This window comes from Diabrotica virgifera, chromosome 1 (genome assembly GCF_917563875.1).
Source record: "Diabrotica virgifera virgifera chromosome 1, PGI_DIABVI_V3a".
Classification (NCBI taxonomy): Eukaryota; Metazoa; Arthropoda; class Insecta; order Coleoptera; family Chrysomelidae; genus Diabrotica; species Diabrotica virgifera.
The window spans coordinates 277,509,782-277,531,771 of NC_065443.1; the positions used below are offsets into that span (position 1 = coordinate 277,509,782).

The 21,990-nt window shown below is 34.0% G+C and overlaps 1 protein-coding gene across 2 annotated transcripts in view; it reads left to right on the top strand.

Moving 5' to 3' along the window:
- Nucleotides 1–3,642: 3,642 nt before the first annotated feature.
- The window catches only part of LOC114327606 (tumor necrosis factor alpha-induced protein 8-like protein), a 151,765-nt gene continuing 133,417 nt past the window's right edge, over nt 3,643–21,990 (top strand). The window contains exon 1 of one of the 2 annotated variants that reach the window (XM_028276279.2): nt 3,643–3,875. The gene's annotated coding sequence lies outside the window, so the exon portion shown is untranslated. The remainder of the gene's footprint in view (nt 3,876–21,990) is intronic. The other variant, XM_028276278.2, reaches the window with a different exon arrangement.

Sequence of the window (21,990 nt, forward strand, 5' to 3'; positions counted from 1 at the left end):
CCATAGATAACCATAGATTTTACATAATAAATATAATATATCTAATTGGAAGACACAAACAATTTAATTGTTTCCTAGCGGCAAATCCAAGATTGTGTCCGGAAAAGATAAGTAAAATTATAAACGAATAAAAAAAACGATCGTAAGTTTTACTTACAACATTAACAATATTGAAAATAAAACTGTATTAGAACTAATCATCTGGTTACACCATTCGCGGCTTCTAAAATTTGCAGGCCAACGAATTGCCGGAGCTAAAAAGGCCGAGGGAGATCTATCAGGTTGCATCTCACTACCTGCCTGTCCATTTCGTCCATTATTAAATTAAATATGAAAGGGCTCAGTGAATCGTCTTGGCGGATTCCTGTGTTTATAACTATGTCTTCTGTTTTCAAATGTTCTACCCTTATTATGTTGGTTGTTGGTTTACATTGTTTGTTATTTTGTTAATATCGTGTACTTGGTTAATTAGCTTATAGTTTAGCCCTTTTTTTACCATTATTTCTAACACTTTAAATTCACAGGCTTTAATCAGTGTTCTGGTGTTCTAACATATCTCAGGAACATATAGTATGATAGAATTGATCCAAAAGATGGCATAACCCAGACATCCAAAGTGAAAGTTATCCTCCAACACCAAATTGTTCTATATGGTCCACATAATGTTCAGAAAAAAGTCACACCATTTTGAGCGTCGGGTTGGGGGGGAGTGGGGGGAGAAATCGGTAAATTCGTAGTTTTTACGTTTTTCGTCAATATTGCTAAAACTGTGCGGTTTAGCATAAACAACCCTTTATACAAAAATGTTTTAAATTCAATTTGAAGTAAAAAAGGTCCTATGCATAATCCTTCTAAAATGAACGGTTCCAAAGTTACGGAGGTAGTATAGTATAATTGGTCCAAAAAAAAGTCCTAACCCAGACATCCAAAATAAAAGTTTTCCTCCTACACCAAATTGTTCTATATGGTCCACATATGGTTCAGTAAAAACTTACACACCATTTTGAGCGTCCGATTTGGGGGGAGATGGGGGAGAAATCGGTAAATTAGTAGTTTTTTTTACGTTTTTAGTCAATATTTCTAAAACTATACTTTAGCGTAAACAATGTTCTATACAAAAATGTTCTACATAAAATTTAAAACAAAAAAGTTCCTATACAGAATTGTAATAAAATCAACGGTTCCAGAGTTACGGAGGGTGAAAAGTGGAGTTTTTCGACACTTTTTATATTTTTTGGGCAATTGATGATTTTGGGTGGTGAGGTTGACGTTTCTTCAAGGGCTTGTCACTAACATACCATCGGCCACTGAAATAGCAAATTTACCGACTTCTCCCCCATCTCTCCCCCTCAAATCGGACGCTCAAAATGGTGTAACTTTTTACTGAACAATATGTGGACCATATAGAACAATTTGGTGTTCGAGGAAAACTTCTACTTTGGATATTTAGGTTAGGCCTTTTTTTGGACCAATTGTACTATACTACCTCAGTAGCTTTGAAACCGTTCATTTTAGGATTATGCATAGGGCCTTTTTTACTTAAAATTTAATGTAAAACATTTTTGTATACAAGGTTGTTTATGCTAAATCGTATAGTATTACAAATATTTACGAAAAACGTAAAAAACTACGAATTTACCGATTTCTCCCCCTTCTCCCGCTAAACCCGACGCTCAAATGGTGTGACTTTTTTCTGAACATTATGTGGACCATATAGAACAATTTGGTGTTGGAGGATAACTTTCAATTTGGATGTCTGGGTTTGGGTCTAGTTTTACCATACTAATAGTAATAGATAAAGTTTTCATATTCTTGGCTTGATATATTTGTTTTTATCTGGATTTTTGTTAAGAATGTATGTTGCACTTATTCGTCTTGTTTATTTTATGGGGTCTGTTTTTTGCATTTTTAAAACCCGCGAGCACAATTATGAGTCCGGTTCTGCTTTTATATGGAAGGGAGCGGAATCCACATACATGAGTTCTTGTGTGTTATGATGATCTTATTTTTCATTGCCACTCCAAGCACGGTGTGATGTTGTGTGTTCCCGAGGCTCTGTCCCAGTTGTAAACCGCTAGTTTCAAATAATAGAGACAAGAATAAAAACCCAAATAGAAACAAATATGGAAGACACACAGTGTGGATTCAAGAAGGACAGGAGCACGCAAGCCCTAATATTCACAATAAAACAAGTAAGTGAGAAGTTAATCAATAAGAATAGAGAGATACATATATGCTTCATCGACCTGGAAAAGGCGTTTGACACAATCCGAAGAAAGGATGTATGGAAAAAATGGAAGAATAAAGGATATGTACAAAAATAATACAAATACAGTAAGAACCAATAACGAGGAATACCGAGAATTTACTACAAGTCAAGGCGTCAAACAGGGATGCGTGTTGAGTACACTTCTATGCTCAGTGGTACTGGACGAAGCAATAAAGAAAGCCAAGAGAAGAATGAGAAAGCTAACATTAGGATACTGGCAAATAAAACATACTAAACTATCGGAGCTACTATTTGCAGACAGCATGGTATTGTTAGCAGAAAACAAAGAAGACTTGCAGAACAATCTTGAAATCCTAGAAGAAGAAATAGCAATCATAAATATTAAAATTAATACAGAGAAAACAAAAACAACGATAATTTCATATACGAGGAAGACACACGCAATAGAATTAGACGGGAAACAACTAGAGCAAGTGGAATATTTTAAATACTGAGGAGTAATAATTGAATCAAATATGGTAAACAAGACATGGAAATAAACGAGAGAATAGGACGAACAGGAAGCTTAAACACTATGATAACATTTTTGGGGGAAAAGAGATACAGAAGAAAGTAAAAACGGTAGTCGTTAGATTATTAGTTACCAACAATCATGTATAGCAGCGATATATGGACATTGACGGGGAGACAAGAATCCAGAGTCAATGCTATGGAAATAAGGTTCCTGAGGAAAATAGCAAACAGAAAGAGGACAGACAAAATACGAAACGAAACAATCAGACAAAACCTAAAACTAGAACCAATCAATGAAAACATAATAGAGGGGCAACTTAGATGGTTCAGGCACTAACTCAGGTTCAGGAGACTAACAAAACGAATGTTCGTAACGAGAGTGCAGGGGAAAACAAAAGAGGAAGACCAAAAGTTATGTGAGTAGATGAAATCAGAAAAGAAGTCAAGAAGAAAGGATTGACATTGGAAAATGCAAGAAGCCTAACAGAAGATCGGAAAGCATGGAGACTACAAAGCCAAACTCAACTCCACCAGCCTTACACCTAAAGGTAGAGAGGCTTAGGACTAAGTAAGTAAGTATATAGTATGAAAAAAGCTCATTAAATACCTGGCTATTGAGATGTTCGGAGAAAAACTTATTTCCGTGGCCTGTTATTACCTTATTCCTGGTAGTTATTTTTCTTTTACTTGACTTGATATATTTGTTTCTGTCTTGATTGTTGTAAGAGGAAAACGTTTGTTGGACTTATTACTTGTCTTGTTTATTTTATCGAGTCTGTTTGTATTTTTAAAACCCGCGAGCACAATCATGAGTCCGGTTCTGCTTTTATATGGAAGGGAGCGGAATCCACATGAGTTCTTGTGTGTTATGATAATCTTATTTTTCATTGCCGCTCCAAGCTAAGCACGGTGTGGTGTGGTGCTGTGTGTTCCCGAGGCTCTGTCCCAGTTGTAAACCGCTAGTTTCAAATATTTCTTGTTGCGGGAAATTGAATCTTTCTGTGGTTTTTAACGTTTGTTGTGATAAAAACTGTGTGTATCAAAGTGATTGCTTATCTTCCAGGAATTTGTTGGTATCCTGAATATTGGTTTGTTGGAAGAGGAAACTTTTGATTCTACTCTCTGTAAGTAGGTAATTAACGTTCTTGGATATTTGTAATTTTTGATTTTCCAGGAAATATTTTATTACATACGTAAAATGATAAATAGAAATATGTTGAATTTTACAGATTAATAATTGTAAGCGATTACTGCCCAGAGTAATATTTACTTTAAAAAAAACTCGTTACCAAAACTTTTGCGAGGATATATTTTTAACGCACCCAGATACAGGGTGTAACAAAAAGGCAAATCATATTTTAAATCACATATTCTGGGACCAAAAATAGTTCGATTAAACCTAACTTACCTTAGTACAAATGTGCACATAAAAAACGTTACAGCTCTTTGAAGTTACAAAATGAAAATCGATGTCTTCCAATAATACAATAGGTATATCGAAAACTATTAGATATTTTTTATGGAAAATGGACATGTGGCATTCATATGACAGGAACATCCAAAAAAAATGTCAGTGAAATTTGTGCACCCCATAAAAAGTTTATGGGGGTTTTGTCCCCCCCCTCCGAAATATTTGTGTAGGTTCCAATTAAATTATTTTTTTATACATATTATAATATTTGATTATACAGTTATTCGCTATTATACATTCTCTACTTCGAAACATCGAGCCGAAACAAATCTTTGATTAATACAAAAAGCAAAGTAACGAATGTGATTTTTTGAAAAGAAAAAAATGATAAGCAGTTCAAATTTGTTATCAAACTAACAAGGATTAAACACTACATACAAAAAATATAAAAATTTTCCCATTTGTCAATGCGCTGATTTAGGAGTTTCTAAAAAAGAGTTATTTTGCTCTCCTGAAAAGTACCACTTTTTACATTCGATTGTTGAAAATAACAGGGACGATATGATCAAATGGCATACCATTCTTTGATTAATCCAAAAGTGCTGAGTTGGATTTAAGTTTGAATTTCCTAAACCGATGTGAACCAATCAAACTGAAACTAGTATAGTCTTTGACTGGCCAGGCCACAATTCTCGAAGTAAATAATTTTTTTATTAGGCTATTTACATATTTAATGATTAACTTTGTTTTATATTAATATATTAAAAATTTGCCATGACGAGGATTTTTTTCACTGAACCACACTGTTTTCTTATCTATCAAATGGTTTTTGTTTTTTCTATTAATATTTCGTACGATAAGAAATATAAACAGTTCGATGTCGCAGTTTTGGAGTCTCTTTTAATGAGACGTGGCGAGATTAGCCATTGTGTCTATGACCGCATCAAAGTTTAGATTACTGAGAAAGGTCACTATTTATGCCCGTAACAAGACCCATTTACTAGGACTTTAGCAAATTGTTTTGAAAAACTTTGAATCACTTGAATGTTTGATTTTCTTGAACGGTCCTCGCTAACCGTAACGTATCGCTACACTGGACGCAGTAATCAGACGTATCTAATGAGCCTAGATTGGTTTCCAGGACAATGAAAATATTGCGTAACCATAGAAAAAAGAATAATTTATCAGAAGTGTCAGTGTACAGTTTCACGTCAAAGTCAGACCATAGTTGCGCTATAAAATTTAAAAAAAGAATGTCGAGCAATGACAGGTACCTACCTGTATTAATTTTAAGGTGTTAAGAAGAAGGCAGATTTACGAAGATATGTTCGATACTTTCGACGATAAAAATTTTCTCATAATCAAGTATATTCAAATGGGAAATAAGCCACAATTTTACCTAAAAATGATTTTATTTACGTTTCGACGCCCAAGTCGGGTGTCGTTGTCAAAATACAAAATAATACTGAATTATGTTCAGAACAACATTAAAAATTTCCTCCGTATGCGATCGTGAAAAAATCGATTACAAGCTACAAAAGAGGTAATTTTTTCGTTAAAAATGATGGCTTGAAATGTCAGTTTATGTGTTCATCCCAGTAAATATCGATGCAGTTTGTGACATGATTTGATCAGACTATCGAATTTAGCTAAATTGAATACATGAAGCCATGAATATTTCATATGAACACGGTTACATCGATTGTGACAATGAAATGTATGAGAAAAAATTATGCGAAATGGATACCCAAATATTTTAATGTTGACCAGAAGCGGGTAAGGGTAAAAGTATTGCGTTCGATTTGTGCTTGGTGGTTTGGAAAAGGTAAAAATTTCTTAAGTGGTGTGATTTGTACATTATGGATGGAATTTGGGTACATTTTTTCTACAACCCAGACACTAGGCAGCAAGGAATAGAATGAATAGATACATTGGTTCGCCTGGTACAAAAATCGCCTGGAATAGTTTTGTTTCAATTTTTTGGGATCGCCAAAAAGTACCTAATCATCGTTGATTTTCTAATAAGGGTAGAACAATAATTGGTAGTCGTTATGGCAAAACTCCCAATTATTGCCAATTTGAGCGCCTATTTGGGCGTCAATGATAACGATAACTGGGATATAACTAGAGAAATATAGTTCATCCGCTATAACTTTTCCCATGCGTCACGATTCATTTTCAAACAAATTAAGTCAAAACATAAAGTGAAACGAACGTCGATGTGTATATACATTTTGTATACCTACTGTATACTATATACTACACACATCGGCGTACGTTTCACTTTATGTTTTGACTTAATTTGTTTAAAAATGAATCGTGACGCACGGGAAAAGTTATAGCGGACGAACAATAAGAATACGCATTGAAAAAGCCAGAGCCGTCTTCTATAAACTAAAGAAAATTCTTATTAATAGAGATATCACTTTAAACCTTAAAAATAGATTAATACGCTGCTGCATATTCTCCGCATTGCTGTATGGCGTGGAGAGCTGGGCCCTTACAGAGACACTAATCTATCGACGAATATTACGGATCGGTTGGGTTGATCGAATAATAGCTTGGTATAACTGAACACAAACCCAGACATCCAAAGTGAAAGTTATCCTCCAACACCAAATTGTTCTATCAGAAAAAAGTCACACCATTTTGAGGGTCGGGTTTTGGGGGGGAGAGGGGGAGAAATCGGTAAATTCGTAGTTTTTTACGTTTTTGTCAATATTTCTAAAACTATGCGGTTTAGGATGAAGAACTTTCTAAACAAAAATGTTCTAATGTATAATTGGTCCAAAAAAGGCCTAACCCAGACATTCAAAGTAACAGTTTTCCTTTAAGGTTGATATGAACCCTTAATTAATTTGTTTCTGATCCTAGAGATGGCTGTACTGTAGCATGTTACTGTGGTAACATTTTCAACTTAATTGTAGATTTCTACATGATGACTCTGTAATAATGTAGAAACCTGAACACTATTCTGTCCTTACACCCATTGGCTCAATTGGCCCTGTTGCCAAATTGTTTAGACAGTAATTTTATCAAGGCCTAATAACAATGTAATGTTAGCAAGAAACATTTAGTCCATGATGTGATGCCGCTCTCGTCTAAAAAAAATTATGGTTCGGTTTCTCTGCGGATTCCTATTCAGAAATGTTCTCTTTAAGGAAATATGAAGTGCGCAGGGCGAAATTTTTGGCCAGAAATTGTTTAAAATTTTTTTTTTAAGAAATTCAAAAGATCATCCTTTTTGCTCGGGAAAATATTTTTTTAGGTTTTTTGGGCCATTCTAACAAGAAAGGTATGTTGTCATTTTTCTCAAAAGTTGATAGATTTCGAGTTAAGGGCGATTTAAAATCTGAAAAATGCGATAATACGTATTTTCGAAGTTTAAAAACTTAGTTTTATGTATATTAATATATCTGAAATAGCCAAGTGCTTGAATTAAAGTTTAAACATTTTTTTTTCAAAATTATGAAGAGTAGTCGGTTCTATCTTAAATTTAGACCGTTCTTTTTAAAATGTATCAAAGAATATATAGTGAGTAGAAGTTTACGGCCCTGTAACGTTTTAGCATAGGATTTTGCGTTCCAACTGAGTAGGTGCTATGGAGGTGCATAGATCTGACAACGTCCGTAGTCACCGTCATCTCACCACCGCCCGCTCTGCGGCCGTAACATCCCTCGTCAACAAGCCTCCTTATAAACGTGACCATCTGTTTTATATAAAAGCTTCCTCTATGAGCTATATTATATTCGTTCAATTCGTTGATGTTATTATGCGTCCATTCAATTTTAATGCCGATGCGGCAGGTTATATTTCAACAATCTTCTATTTTGCACGGGAAAATATTTTTTCAGGTTTTTCGGGTAATACTAAATAAAAAAGTTTGTTTTCATTTTTCTGACAAGTTTACAGTTTTTGAGTTATAAGCGATTTAAAATCTGAAAAATGCGAACATACGCATATTCGAGTTAGAGGCTTGAAAACTGATAATAATTATTATTTTTGTAGTTGATAAGTGCCTAAAATCGAAGCTTAAACATTTAATTTTAAGATTTTGCTGCGTAACCGGGGCTTAGTTCAAAAATAAATCGTTGTTTTTTACTTGTTAATTATGCGCGTTAAAAATAAAATTTAATAGTTATTTATGATATAAGTGTTAAAAGTTTAAAAGTACACGTTTAAGGCAGGCATGTGAAAGTTTGCAGAATCAGCGAAGCGAATTCTGCAATTCACATGAGTGCCTTAAAAATGTACTTTTTAACACGTATATCATACAATATTTTTCCTACAAACGTCTTATATATCAACAATTATAATTTATTCATTCTCATTTACAGGACAATGACAATACCTACAAAAACTTTTACTTGAACTTGACTGGCATTCCATTTTTATATTTTTCTTGACATTACATCAAAACCGTCTATACTGTCAATACGTAAATCATAACATAACAACTATACGCTGTGAGCCCGTACGTAGAGGGGATATTTACACATTCGCGAGCGCCAGTAATGACAAGTCTGTAAACGTTTACCGGAAATTTGACATAAAATGTCAAAGTGATTAATTTAAAATTAAAATTAAAAACATTAATTATAAAAAATATTAGTTGGTCAAAGCTGTGGTATATATTTTTACCTTAAATATACTTATATTTTAAATACTGAATTTAAGCTTTTTAATGTTCCTTAATATTTAATTATAAATTATTCTATTAATCTTAGCGCCATCTACACGATAATTGTGAAAGTATCCGAAGTAAGAAATTAATATTTCATCAACAGAACGTCAAAATGATTAGCAAAATCTTAAAAAAATCTATTACAATTTAATTACTTTTTAGCGTTGTAAATATTAAGCGATAACAATTAAATAATAAATTTAAAAATTACCGGTGAAAGTTGAATAGTAATCCGCTAGGATCGACACCAGCGAAGCTCAGAGCGTATAGAATAACATCTACTTTTATTGCTGTAAGTATATTCTAACAAATTTTAATAGTTTTTTCTACAAACGTGTTAAAAATGCAATAATACAGTTTAAATTAAATTTTAAAAAACCTTTTAAACTACCTTTTTCAAATTGAGCAAGTTGTACTATTAATATTAATGTTAATAAATGAAATATGAAATATAAATATTTTGACGTTTCACAATTTGACATTTCACTTTTAAATGCAGTGCCTTAAAATTTTTAAAGCACTAGTGCCTTAAAGTAGCATTTTTAACGCTCGTATGGAGTGCTAAAAATTGCATTTTTAACACGGTTGTAGAAAAAAGTTATTTAAACAATTTCTGGCCAAAAATGCCGTCCTGCACCCTTCTCATAATGTTTAAAGGAGACATTTTTGAGCAGGAATTCCAGAGAAACTGAATGGGAAGCACCAGGAAACACAACCGGGACTACTTCCCTTTAAATTTTGTATATTATTATTACCATAGTTTTTTAAACAATTTATTTATTTATTTAATTATTTACAATGTACCAATTACATACGCCAATCATATCGCACGACAAAAATATGGAAAACCAACAACCACCCTACAGTTTACAGGACTTAAGCAGTCACCATATGTAAATGGGGGAAACTCCTGGAGTTGGCCGAAGAAATCAATATTCACCTTATTCATAGTCTAAAAGATAAAACTACATACTTTCTTTTATAGGAGATGGCGCAAAGGCGCAACCTCGATCTATGCCGGGTTTCGAGTAACTCACAGGTGCAACTACTCCCAAGCTTCCGAACCGTACTCCATAGTTTCCCCCCGCAGCCAACTTCAGATTGCGCTACCCGCAAGATTCAGATTGAGTTACACTAAATACCAATTACCAATCTTGTAATTTGTTTAGAAACATTGTTTAGACAATTTCTGCCCAAAAATTTCGCCGGCACCCTTCTGATTTATTTAAAGAGGACATTTTTGAATAGGAATCCGCAAAGAAACCAAATTATAATTTTTTTTCAGACGAGAGCGGCCTACATCATAGACTAATTGCATATTATGTTTCTCGGTAACTAAATATTCCAGTTGTTAGTCATCTCTTATCTCACACTGAAAAATGGTAATAAAATTTTATGACCGCTTGCAATCTTGTAAAAAATGTATTAGCACAAATTTTGTTTATACATAAACGTTTTAACACGTTGACGGACTGTGCGTCAAATGTATAAGCAAGTGTTGTGACACTATATGAATTTTGCAAAGTAGAATAAATATACACTGGCGCGCAAAAAATTTAGGTCACTAGATGAATTATTTGATGCCTCGGATTTCCTAAACCTGTTGTCCGATTTGAATGATTTTTTAGTATGTTGTAGCTTTATTATTTAAGAATCTTAATGTGTTAATATTGTTGCTAGACAGGTAAATGTCATTTTATACCGGGTGTAACAATCATACTGTGTTTTTCCTTAAAGTTCGGAAAACTCTGTGGAATATTATAGCATAGATAAAATGAGGCGCTCAGAGCAACAGTAGACTAACCCACATCCCACAATTTTACCAAAACGATATTATTACATTAAAGTTATTCTTTATTTAAGTGTTTTCAGATGCAGACTAGTTCAAGCAATGGTTGCTTCAGCCACTCTGCATCTGAAAACACTGAAGTAATGCATAACTTTATTGTATTAAAAGCATTTTGGTAAAATTGTGGGATGTGGGTTAGGCCACTGTTGCTCTGGACGCCTCAAATATTGAAATTAGAACTCAATTGTAGCCTTAGGCTTTCTTAACACTTTCTTTTTTTATTCATTTGCTTATGTTGGATAATAAAAAAGTTAGGTATTTTAACAACTAGCCATGTTCTTCATCAATACAGGGTGTTTCTAAATAAGGGCGACAAACTTTAAGGGGTAATTCTACATGAAAAAATAATGACCGTTTGCTTTATAAACATTGTCCACAAATGGTTAATTTCCGTGATACGGGATGTTGAATTTTTTCTTACCAACTGACGGTTTATTTGTTGCTCTAAAACCGATTGAGATATGCAACTGAAATTTGGTAGGTTTCAAGAGGTAGTTATTGCGCATTGTTTGGCATACAATTAATAATTTTATATTCGCCATTGGCGTGCATACGGGATGTATCTAAAATATTTATACCCGTATGCACGCCAATGGTGAATATAAAATTCTTAATGGTATGTCAAACAATGCGCAATAACTACCTCTTAAAGCCTACCAAATTTCAGTTGCATATCTCAATCGGTTTTAGAGCAAGAAATAAACCGTCAGTTGGTAAGAAAAAATTCAACATCCCGTATCACGGAAATTAAGCATTTGTGGACATATGTTTATAAAGCAAATTGTCATTATTTTTCATGTAGAATTACCCCTTAAAGTTTGTCGCCCTTATTTAGAAACACCCTGTATTGATGAAGAACATGGCTAGTTGTTAAAGTACCTAACTTTTTTATTATCCAACATAAGCAAATGAATCAAAAAAGAAAATGTTAAGAAAGCCTAAGGCTACAATTGAGTTCTAATCTTAATATTTTATCTATACTATAATATTCCACAGAGTGTTCCGAACTTTAAGGAAAAACACAGTATGATTGTTACAACCGGTATAAAATGACATTTACCTGTCTAGCAACAATATTAACACATTAAGATTCGTAAATAATAAAGCTATAACATACTAAAAAAATCATTCAAATCGGACAACAGGTTTAGGAAATCCAAGGCATCAAATAATTCATCTAGTGACCTAAATTTTTTGTCCGCCAGTGTAATAGCGAAATTGCTAAATTTGTTTTATGGAAACAATATGTTTTTTGTAAACATGTGGACGACTACCATGGATGTCGTATTATATTTCATATGCATCTGTAGATGTAATGTGACAAAAAATCTACAAAAATCTACCGATTTTTTTTTCATAACTCGTTATTTTAAAAATGTCGTCTATAGACGTTCTGTTCATCAACGTGTTAAGAACTAAAAATATCTGAGAGAATAAAGTCAATGTATGATAGAAAAGAATAGAAGAAAAGAACAGGATTTTGATTTTAAATTCGGCAAAATATGTTTAAGCAAGGCGAAAACATCGTGTTTCTTGGGAAAAATATTCCCATGAGATCTTTTTGCGTAATCAGTTTCATGAGATACCGCAGAATAAAGTCCAAAAAGGTTATAATAAAGATATTAAAAATGGTTGTTAACAGAAAAAAATACTCAAAACTATTTCACTAACACCAAAACTAGTTCTTCTCTGTCTTGCTCGTCGATTTATTGCATTTCGATTTAATGTCCATGATTCAGCTCCTTAGTAAAGCACACTGTGTACATAACATATAATTATTCTGAGGGCCAATATCAGATCTTTGCTGCATAAAATCTTTTTCATTTTCACGAAGTTGGCACGTGCTTTTTCAATTCTCTCACTTATTTCTGGAGTATAATCGTTATTTTCTGTGATTATCGTTCCCAGCAAATATATTTTTTACTCTCTCTGACTGCTGGCCGCCTACCGTTAATATTTCATTTGTATTGTTGTCCTTTCTGTACAATGGGGCATTCGATTCCATAGAACTCTGGACCGTATTAAACGGAATGAATAACGCAAGGAAGTCATCTAAGATTTGCCGATGACATAGTGCTCATAAGCAACAATACAGAAGAACCAATCCACATACTAAAGATGCTTAAACATGAATCTGAGAAAGGCGGTTTAAAAATAAATTTAAATAAAACAAAAGTGATGACAAATCAAAATATCAGAATCGACTTAGTTGGAAGTGAGATCGAAAGTGTCGAAGAGTCACACGATCAAACTAGGCCATCAGAATCGAACGGACGAATAGCTATAAGAATCTGAATTAATTGGGCAGCAGTTGCAAGACTCAGTGATGTGTTGAAAAACAAAAAGATACCAATAAATCTAGAAAAAAGGGTACTCAACAGTTGTATTCTACCAGTTATGACTTATGGAGTGGAGACCGTGACACTTACAGGGTTATCAGCCAATATATTAAGAACAACACAGAGGGCCATCGAACGAGCTATCTTAGGAGTATCTCTGAGAGAACATATTCGAAATGGGACGTACGAAACAGGACGAAGGTGGAATATGTTATTGGAAGAATTGCGCAAATGAAATGGAGCTGGATAGGACAGGACACGTGCCACGGCAAAATAACGAAAGGTGGACGAGAAACATTTTACATTGGAGACCACGCGAGCATAGTCGTAGCAGAGGAAGACCACAAAGACGATGGCTAGATGACTTCAAAGCAAAAGTGGGGAGAAACTGGTACCAAATAGCACAAAACAGAGAAGAGTGGCGAACTCATGGGAGGCCTTTGTCCAGGAGTGGATGCAACCAGGCTAAAGAAGAAGTTATTGTTTTCTTTAGGGACATTCACTTAACAAGCTACTTGTTTTTATGGATTCGGCTGCCTCTAGAGATGTATATTCTCGGGATGAATACAGTCACTTAACTTCCACAATATTATTGTCACTTACTGACCCGTCCGGACAAGCTCGTAAAAACCCATAACCTTTTTCAAACACAGAAACAATCCACACTGCTTTACTATATTTTTTATTTTGATAGCAATTTCTGGCTGTTCTTCGTTTCTTATCAGATAAAACAATTGTTCCAGATATCGTTATCGCGTTTTCTCTTTTTACTTCTTTATCGATGATTATTCTGCCGCGCCGTTTTCATTTTCTAATATTCCATAATCTTTCTCTTCCTGCTCTTAAAGAAACTGTTTATTAGATTTTTTTTCTTTCTCATTTAATTTATACCGATCCAGATTAGCTCCATATAACAGTTTTAAGTTCTACTTCCATCAGACTAATCAATACGTTTATTTAACATACCTATTATTAAGTGACAACACATTTTTTCTTTTTGTCTTATTTATTTCTGTTGTTTTTGTACAGAGAAGAAATCAATATAGATGTAAGATTTTTAAAATTGAATGTTACCTATTATTCCTTGTATATTGATCCTTTTTTATTTTTAATATGAAGGTGAAAATATTTTTAACCTCTCCTCAATTAATTTTAGAAGTGGTTATTTACTGCTCTTACTCCATATCTGTTTACATATTATCGTCCAATTGTTTTCCCTTAAATTTAGCTCACCACAAATGCAAAAAGTAATGGACAATGAAAATTTTAAAGATATAGTAATAATTTCAATTAAAATCTTTAATAAACATAAAAGTGCGACAAAAGAGAAATACCATGGATGGTAGTTATTAGAAACACTATTTGACAAAATGAAGACTATGCTCCAATTCCAATTCAAAATATAGTCAAATGCAAAGCTTCAGAGATACATGAAAAAATGCAAATAAAAAAAGACAACTTTATGGTACTTAAAAACATTAAAATGCCAATTGCCAACTAGGGTTTAATCGAAACAGAAAGTACCGGCCCTAAATATATCAAAATCTAATACGGCCAAGCGGACTGAAAATATTTCAACAAAAGTAGTTAAATTAATTTCAGAAGGTCACGTTGATGCGTTATAAATAGACGTTATAGTAGTAGGCTTATATTACCTACTAACATTAAAACATTTTGTTGTACAAAGTAATTGATATGGCAACGCTGTTAGGATAAAGTTCTGTGTGACGCGATTGAAGCAGAAGGCACTGCTATCTATCGAACATAAATATTACCGATGGTGTAGATGGCGCTATGTCATGGCGGCACAAATTCTTAGCGGCAATTCAAGATATACTTCTTGTTTAACGAGATTTTTCATATGTTTAGGAAAAAATATTCAACATTTTATTGGAAATGTTTTCCATTGTTACAGTTTTATATATGTTGTTATTGAAATTTTATCCAATTTCTTACCGGTAGCTTTATTATAAGCCGAAACATATTATTTTTTCCTACTGTGGCAAAACTGTACATTCAAAATTTTTAAAAAAATTCATAAGTATTTCCTAGGATTATATCTTTATGCTGTAAGAAAATTAACAAAATTGTATGTTTAGTTTTCCCGCTTTATACTTGAAAAAAAGGAGTTTTTTTGAGTTTTTTCGAAAACGAAAACATGAAGTTTGCTCAAAATTTGTCAAAATACTTCTAGTGATCACATATACCTTCTCAATTTTTTTCAAATTTTTTGAATGTGTAGTTTATTTTTGGGGGGGTTCAGATCAACCTTAACACTAAATTGTTCTATATGGTCCGCATATTGTTCAGTAAACAGTTACACCATTTTAAGCGTCCGGTTTGGGGGGGAGATGGGGGAGAAGTCGGTAAATTAGTAGTTTTTTTACGTTTTTCGTCAATATTTCTAGAACTATGCTTTAGCTTAAACAATGTTCTATACAGAAATGTTCTACATAAAATTTAAAACAAAAAAGGTCCCATTCATAATTGTTATAAAATCAACGGTTCCAGAGTTACGGAGGGTGAAAAGTGGAAGTTTTCGATACTTTTATATTTTTTGGGCAATTTGTAATATTATTACTGATGAAAGAAATTTTCTTTAACAGGATTGTGTTTTGTAAATAAAATTTGCTATTTCAGTAACCGACGGTATGTTAGTGATAAGCCCTTGACGAAACGTCAACCTCACCACCCAAAATCATCATCAATTGCCCAAATAGCATAAAAAGTATCGAAAACCTCCACTTTTTCACCCTCCGTAACTCTGGAATCGTTGATTTTATAACAATTATGTATGGGACCTTTTTTGATTTAAATTTTATGTAGAACATTTTTGTATAGAACATTGTTTACGCTAAAGCATAGTTTTAGAAATATTGACGAAAAACGCAAAACAACTATTAATTTACCGACTTTTCCCCCATCTCCGCCCCCCCCCCCAAACCAGACGTTCAAAATGGTGTAACTTTTTGCTAAACCATATGTCGTGGACCATATAAAACAATTTGGTGTTGGAGGAAAACTTTTACTGTGGATGTCTGGGTTAGGCCATTTTTTGGACAAATTATACTAATACTACCTCTGTAACTTTATAACCGTTCATTTTAGGATTATGCGTAGGGCCTTTTTTATTTCAAATTTAATATAGAACATTTTTGTATGGAAGGTTGTTTATACTAAACCGCATAGTTTTAGAAATATTGACGAAAAACGTAAAAAACCGATTTCTCCCCCCCCCCTTCCAAACCCGACGCTAAAAATTGTGTGACTTTTTTTCTGAGCATTATGTGGACCATATAGAACAATTTGGTGTTGAAGGATAACTTTCACTTTGGATGTCTGGGTTATGCCATTATTTGAATCAATTATATCATACTATAAGAAATGAAACAGTTTTACATCGAATGAATAAGAGCACAGACATAACAAAAAGAGTAAAAATTCGAAAGGTACAATATTTCGGCCATGTAATGAGATATCCAGAGAGGTATAACCTTCTACACCTTATAATACCGGGCAGCAGGTACCTCATACAGAATCACCATAGTAATATTCGTGTTCAGCGACCTCAAAAACCTGGGGATAACAAATTTCAACGATTTTCATAATGAATTTCCATAAAACTCCAGGAGACGACGTTCATACCGGGATAACCGGCATCAGGTACCTCTTAGAATTTCGTCGATCCTATATTCCTGTTCAGCGACCTCAAAAACCCCCGACTATGAAAATTTAAATAATTTCCACAAAATTATTTTCCGAGTTGTGAATTTATATTTTTTTAACACTTTGGGAAATGCATTTTCCGCCTACAAAACTGCAATTTTCATCTGTCCCTCATGCCAGGTGGTCAAAAATTTTCCTTAAGTTCTCCCGAATCGATTGCAAAAGGTTTCATAGGAATCCGTCTTATTTAAAAAGTTAGAGACATAATGCTTTATTTCATCGCCTAACCCGTTGTCCTAGGTGAACGACAAACGCGACAACGCGACACGACGCGACGCGACGCGAAAATATCAAGTAATGGTTGTATTTGTGTATGGCCTACGTTTTCGGGTTAATCAGTCTACGACAAGACGCGACGAAGTGCGAACTTGATTTGTTCGCGACGAGACACGACACAGTGTGACGCCCCATTGCTTTTTTCAATTCAAATTATGCTACGCAATAACGCAATAGTTTATTAAATAAATAAAAACTAATAATAACTATATAGTACCAGTGTTTTTTCATTAACATACCTTAAAGTCAGTAACAGCCTCTCCTCAATAGAATTTGGTTTTTGAAAATTACTTATTGATAGTTATTGATAGCTCAGTTATTAATACTGAGTTTAACAGCTGCAATTATTTAATCGAAAGTGAATAAGCCACAATACTCTTTAAACCAACGTGGATTATTTCATTAATTTCGGATATAAATGATTAAACTCTCCAAATTTACTCGTTCTAAATATATGACATTTGTTGTCTTTCTTTTTCGTTTATGGAATTTTTTAGCTAAGTATTTAAAATATGAATTTTCTAGTAACACTGCCGTATACTTCCCCACACTTAAGAATAGGAATGAATAATTGACATCGTCACGTTTGTCCTGGTTTGAGTGATGGAAAGCGACGCGATGCGACGCTACATAAGCCACACGTCGCGTGAATTACTGGTCGCATCGCATCGCATCGCGTCGCGTCGTTTTCCGTCGCTCACCTAGGACAACGGGTTAGTTTGTTACTTAGAAAACTGTTTCATTAAAAAAAAATATTTTTCATATTCGAAATGTTGTATTTCGAGGTCTCTTTTCCGAAGTGGAAAGTGAAATGTCAAAATACACTTATTGTAAAGTAAAATTGTCGATTATTCCTAGTAAAATTAGTCTAAAGATATCACAAGAAAATATCTTCAGAACAAATATGTTTAATGCTAGCAGACATGCATAGTACATATATCAAAACAACGCGTGAAGTCACAAAATTTATCTCTTGGATGTTGATGTCTTCCTGTATAAACGAGAAAATTTCTGTTTACTGCGAACAGCCGCATTGCCTGGGCTTAATTGAAGAAATAATCGCTCTGCGGAAAAAGAGTTCCATTAACTTTACACCTCTGGTAACATTACACCACACACTCACTAACATTTCCTTTCTGCCATCGTGATAAACTTCTCGTAGAGTCCTTCCAGAATCCTGTTTACTCTTCCCATCCGAATGAAATTCAGTCTAGCAAGACGTAAGTGATACCCGAGATTAATTCTCAAGGAACATAACGACCTGAGTAGACTTCATTTATGTAGGAGGATGTAGGAAGGAATAAAATTTAATGAGATTTTCAATTTTTAAGCGTTTGAAGTAAGTGTTGTTGAGTTGACTGGCTTGGAATTTGAGTACGTATAAATTCCAGAGTTAAGCCAGCTCTTAATACCTACGTTTTATTGAGTTATTACTGATAAATATTAGATATATGTTCGTGTTCACTTTACAAAATTAAATGGATATTTTCTAACGGGTTGAAGAAATACAATTCAGACTTACAATCTGTTTCATTGAGTCAAAAGTACACTACACTTTACTGTCCATCTTCAGGTGTTTGCTAATGGCATAATTGCATAAAGGTCGCTTCACGCGTTGTTTCTGAGAGTATTCTACACTAAAAGTGTTAATAAATAATATAGACTATTGACTATGTTCAAAATAAGAGAGCTAAAAGGAACTACAACGTTAATGGGATTTTATTGTCTCATATGGTCAATGGACCTCTATATTTGAAAAAAACCGCGGAGTGCTACCATTTAAATAGGTGGATTTTTGAGAAACGGGCGAATTAGTCCCTAGGCTCAGGGTGAATTTGGTTGAGTTCTATGCACTTTTGGTACAAACACGTCTACAGGAAAATTGTTTCAGGTTAAATTTTCTATCGAAATATCACATTTTAGAGTGAAAAATATTTTTTTTACAAAAATATATTCAAAAGAAAAGCAAGAAAAAAACACCAAAGAAAGCAATTTTTTTGTTTGCCCATAACTTTTTTCCTCAGGGATATAGGTATAGGTATTGCTTCAGCGAAACATAACTTCAGTCCTTTCTCTTTAAAATAACGTTCAATAGAAGTCACTAGGATTTATATTTTCCGAAATAGGATTTTTCAAAGTTCACCGCTCACAGCATTTTTAGGGCCATTTTCCCCAATATTACGCAAACATTGTTCTGTAAGACGATGTAGTTTTCAATCCTAATAGTAAATTATTAATATTAAAAATATTACTAAAAGATTTTTAAATTGAAAACTTATTGGTACACTTTCCTGGTGACACCTCCAAGACTTCTACAATTTGCAAGTCAAATGGATGATGCAGTGAAGACGAGAGGGAAGGAATTCTACACTATGCAATTCACATCCCCCGTCTGCAGCTGGTAAAGTTCCAACGGAAAAATGCACCTAGTTACTCTACGGCAGGGGTGGGCAAAAGCCGGTCCGCGGGCCGGATCCGGCCCTTTTGTTTCTTTTATCTGGCCCATTGAAAAATCCAACAGGCAATTTTTGTTATTCTCTTAGTACTATATAGTGTGCGTATAACATCATTTTAAATTAATTTGTAGAAATCGTTGAGCTATAAAGAAATAGCAAAATAAAATCTTTCATTAACTGACTTATTTAATGACCATCATTTTAATATTCTTCTTCTTTTAGTGCCGACTCCACTAATGAAGGTTGGCTATTATAGCAATGGTTATAATAACCATTGCGAATTCGTCTCTATCTTCTGCTGTTCTTAAAAGCGTCTGTGTTTTTAACCCGGTCCAGTCGCGAATGTTTTTCAATCAGGATATTACTATCAGGACCGGTTTTTCCTTTTATTCTACCCCTCATAATCAGCTGCAACAACTCGTACTTATCATTTTTAAGTATATGTCCCCAATATGCTGCCTTTCTCCTTTTAATGGTGGCCAAAAGTTATCTATCTCTTCCTATTCTGGACAACACCATATAGTTCATAATTTGATCGGTCCGTGGTATTTTCAAAATTCTCCTAAAAATCCACGTCGCAAAAGCTTCCAGCTTTCTCATTAAGACCACATTAACAGTCCAAGCTTTAGCACTATAAAGAAGAATAGAATAAGATTTTACCATCCGATAACGGATTTGCAGATCAAGTCTTTGGTTACTCAAAGTTACTCTTTGGTTACATCTTCAAAAAGGCTAATCTTGATTGCTCTCTTCTTGATCGAATTTCTGATTTCGGATTTAAATCTTTCGTAATCCAGACTAGAAAAGATTTTTCATTTTGCCCACTTGTTAAATATCTTCTTTTTTATCTGAATTTGTTATTTATAATATAATATAATGGACCATATTTTTTTAAAAATTATGTAATATATTTTAGCGGGCATAAATTATTGTCTGCATGTACGCCCCAGTAAGACAATAATTTATTATTACTATTATCTATTATTAACAGTCAAATTTCTTTGTCCAAATGCTTTAAAATCATACTAGTAATGATAGTATTTTTGTCAAAAAAATTTCTTGAACAGGGAAAAAACTCCACCAAAAACATTCGTGGGTGCAGTGTACTTACGCGTTATAGTCCTCCGGCCCGGGAGACATTTTAGAAATTTCAGTTTGGCCCGCGCTTAAAAGTATTTGCCCACCCCTGCTCTACGGAGTAATACGACTATAAAATAAAAATGTATACCATTTTTATTCAGTTGCAATGCGAAGGCAAAACAATCTTACTTTTCAATTAGAATACGGAGTGCAGTCCAGTCCCTTGAATCGCGATTTTCGGCTCTTATTGGAGCCTTCATCGGAAGGAACGTAGGCACTGTTCTCCATATTTTAACTGATTCGTATCGAGAGGTTTTCCCACCCATTGCAAGTGAAGTGATGATAGTAGGTGGCTAGCGCCATCTGGCATTGAAAGACGATGTAGTTTTCAATCCTAATAGTAAATTATTAATATTAAAAATATTACTAAAAGATTTTTAAATTGAAAACTTATTGGTACACTTTCCTGGTGACACCTCCAAGACTTCTACAATTTGCAAGTCAAATGGATGCTGCAGTGAAGACGAGAGGGAAGGAATTCTACACTATGCAATTCACATCCCCCGTCTGCAGCTGGTAAAGTTCCAACGGAAAAATGCACCTAGTTACTCTACGGAGTAATACGATTATAAAATAAAAATGTATACCATTTTTATTCAGTTGCAATGCGAAGGCAAAACAATCTTACTTTTCAATTAGAATAGGAGTGCAGTCCAGTCCCTTGAATCGCGATTTTCGGCTCTTATTGGAGCCTTCATCGGAAGGAACGTAGGCACTGTTCTCCATATTTTAACTGATTCGTATCGAGAGGTTTTCCCACCCATTGCAACTGAAGTGATGATAGTAGGTGGCTAGCGCCATCTGGCATTGAAAGACGATGTAGTTTTCAATCCTAATAGTAAATTATTAATATTAAAAATATTACTAAAATATTTTTAAATTGAAAACTTATTGGTACACTTTCCTGGTGACACCTCCAAGACTTCTACAATTTGCAAGTCAAATGGATGCTGCAGTGAAGACGAGAGGGAAGGAATTCTACACTATGCAATTCACATCCCCCGTCTGCAGCTGGTAAAGTTCCAACGGAAAAATGCACCTAGTTACTCTACGGAGTAATACGACTATAAAATAAAAATGTATACCATTTTTATTCAGTTGCAATGCGAAGGCAAAACAATCTTACTTTTCAATTAGAATACGGAGTGCAGTCCAGTCCCTTGAATCGCGATTTTCGGCTCTTATTGGAGCCTTCATCGGAAGGAACGTAGGCACTCTTCTCCATGTTTTAACTGATTCGTATCGAGAGGTTTTCCCACCTATTGCAACTGAAGTGATGATAGTAGGTGGCTAGCGCCATCTGGCATTGAAAGACGATGTAGTTTTCAATCCTAATAGTAAATTAGTAATATTAAAAATATTACTA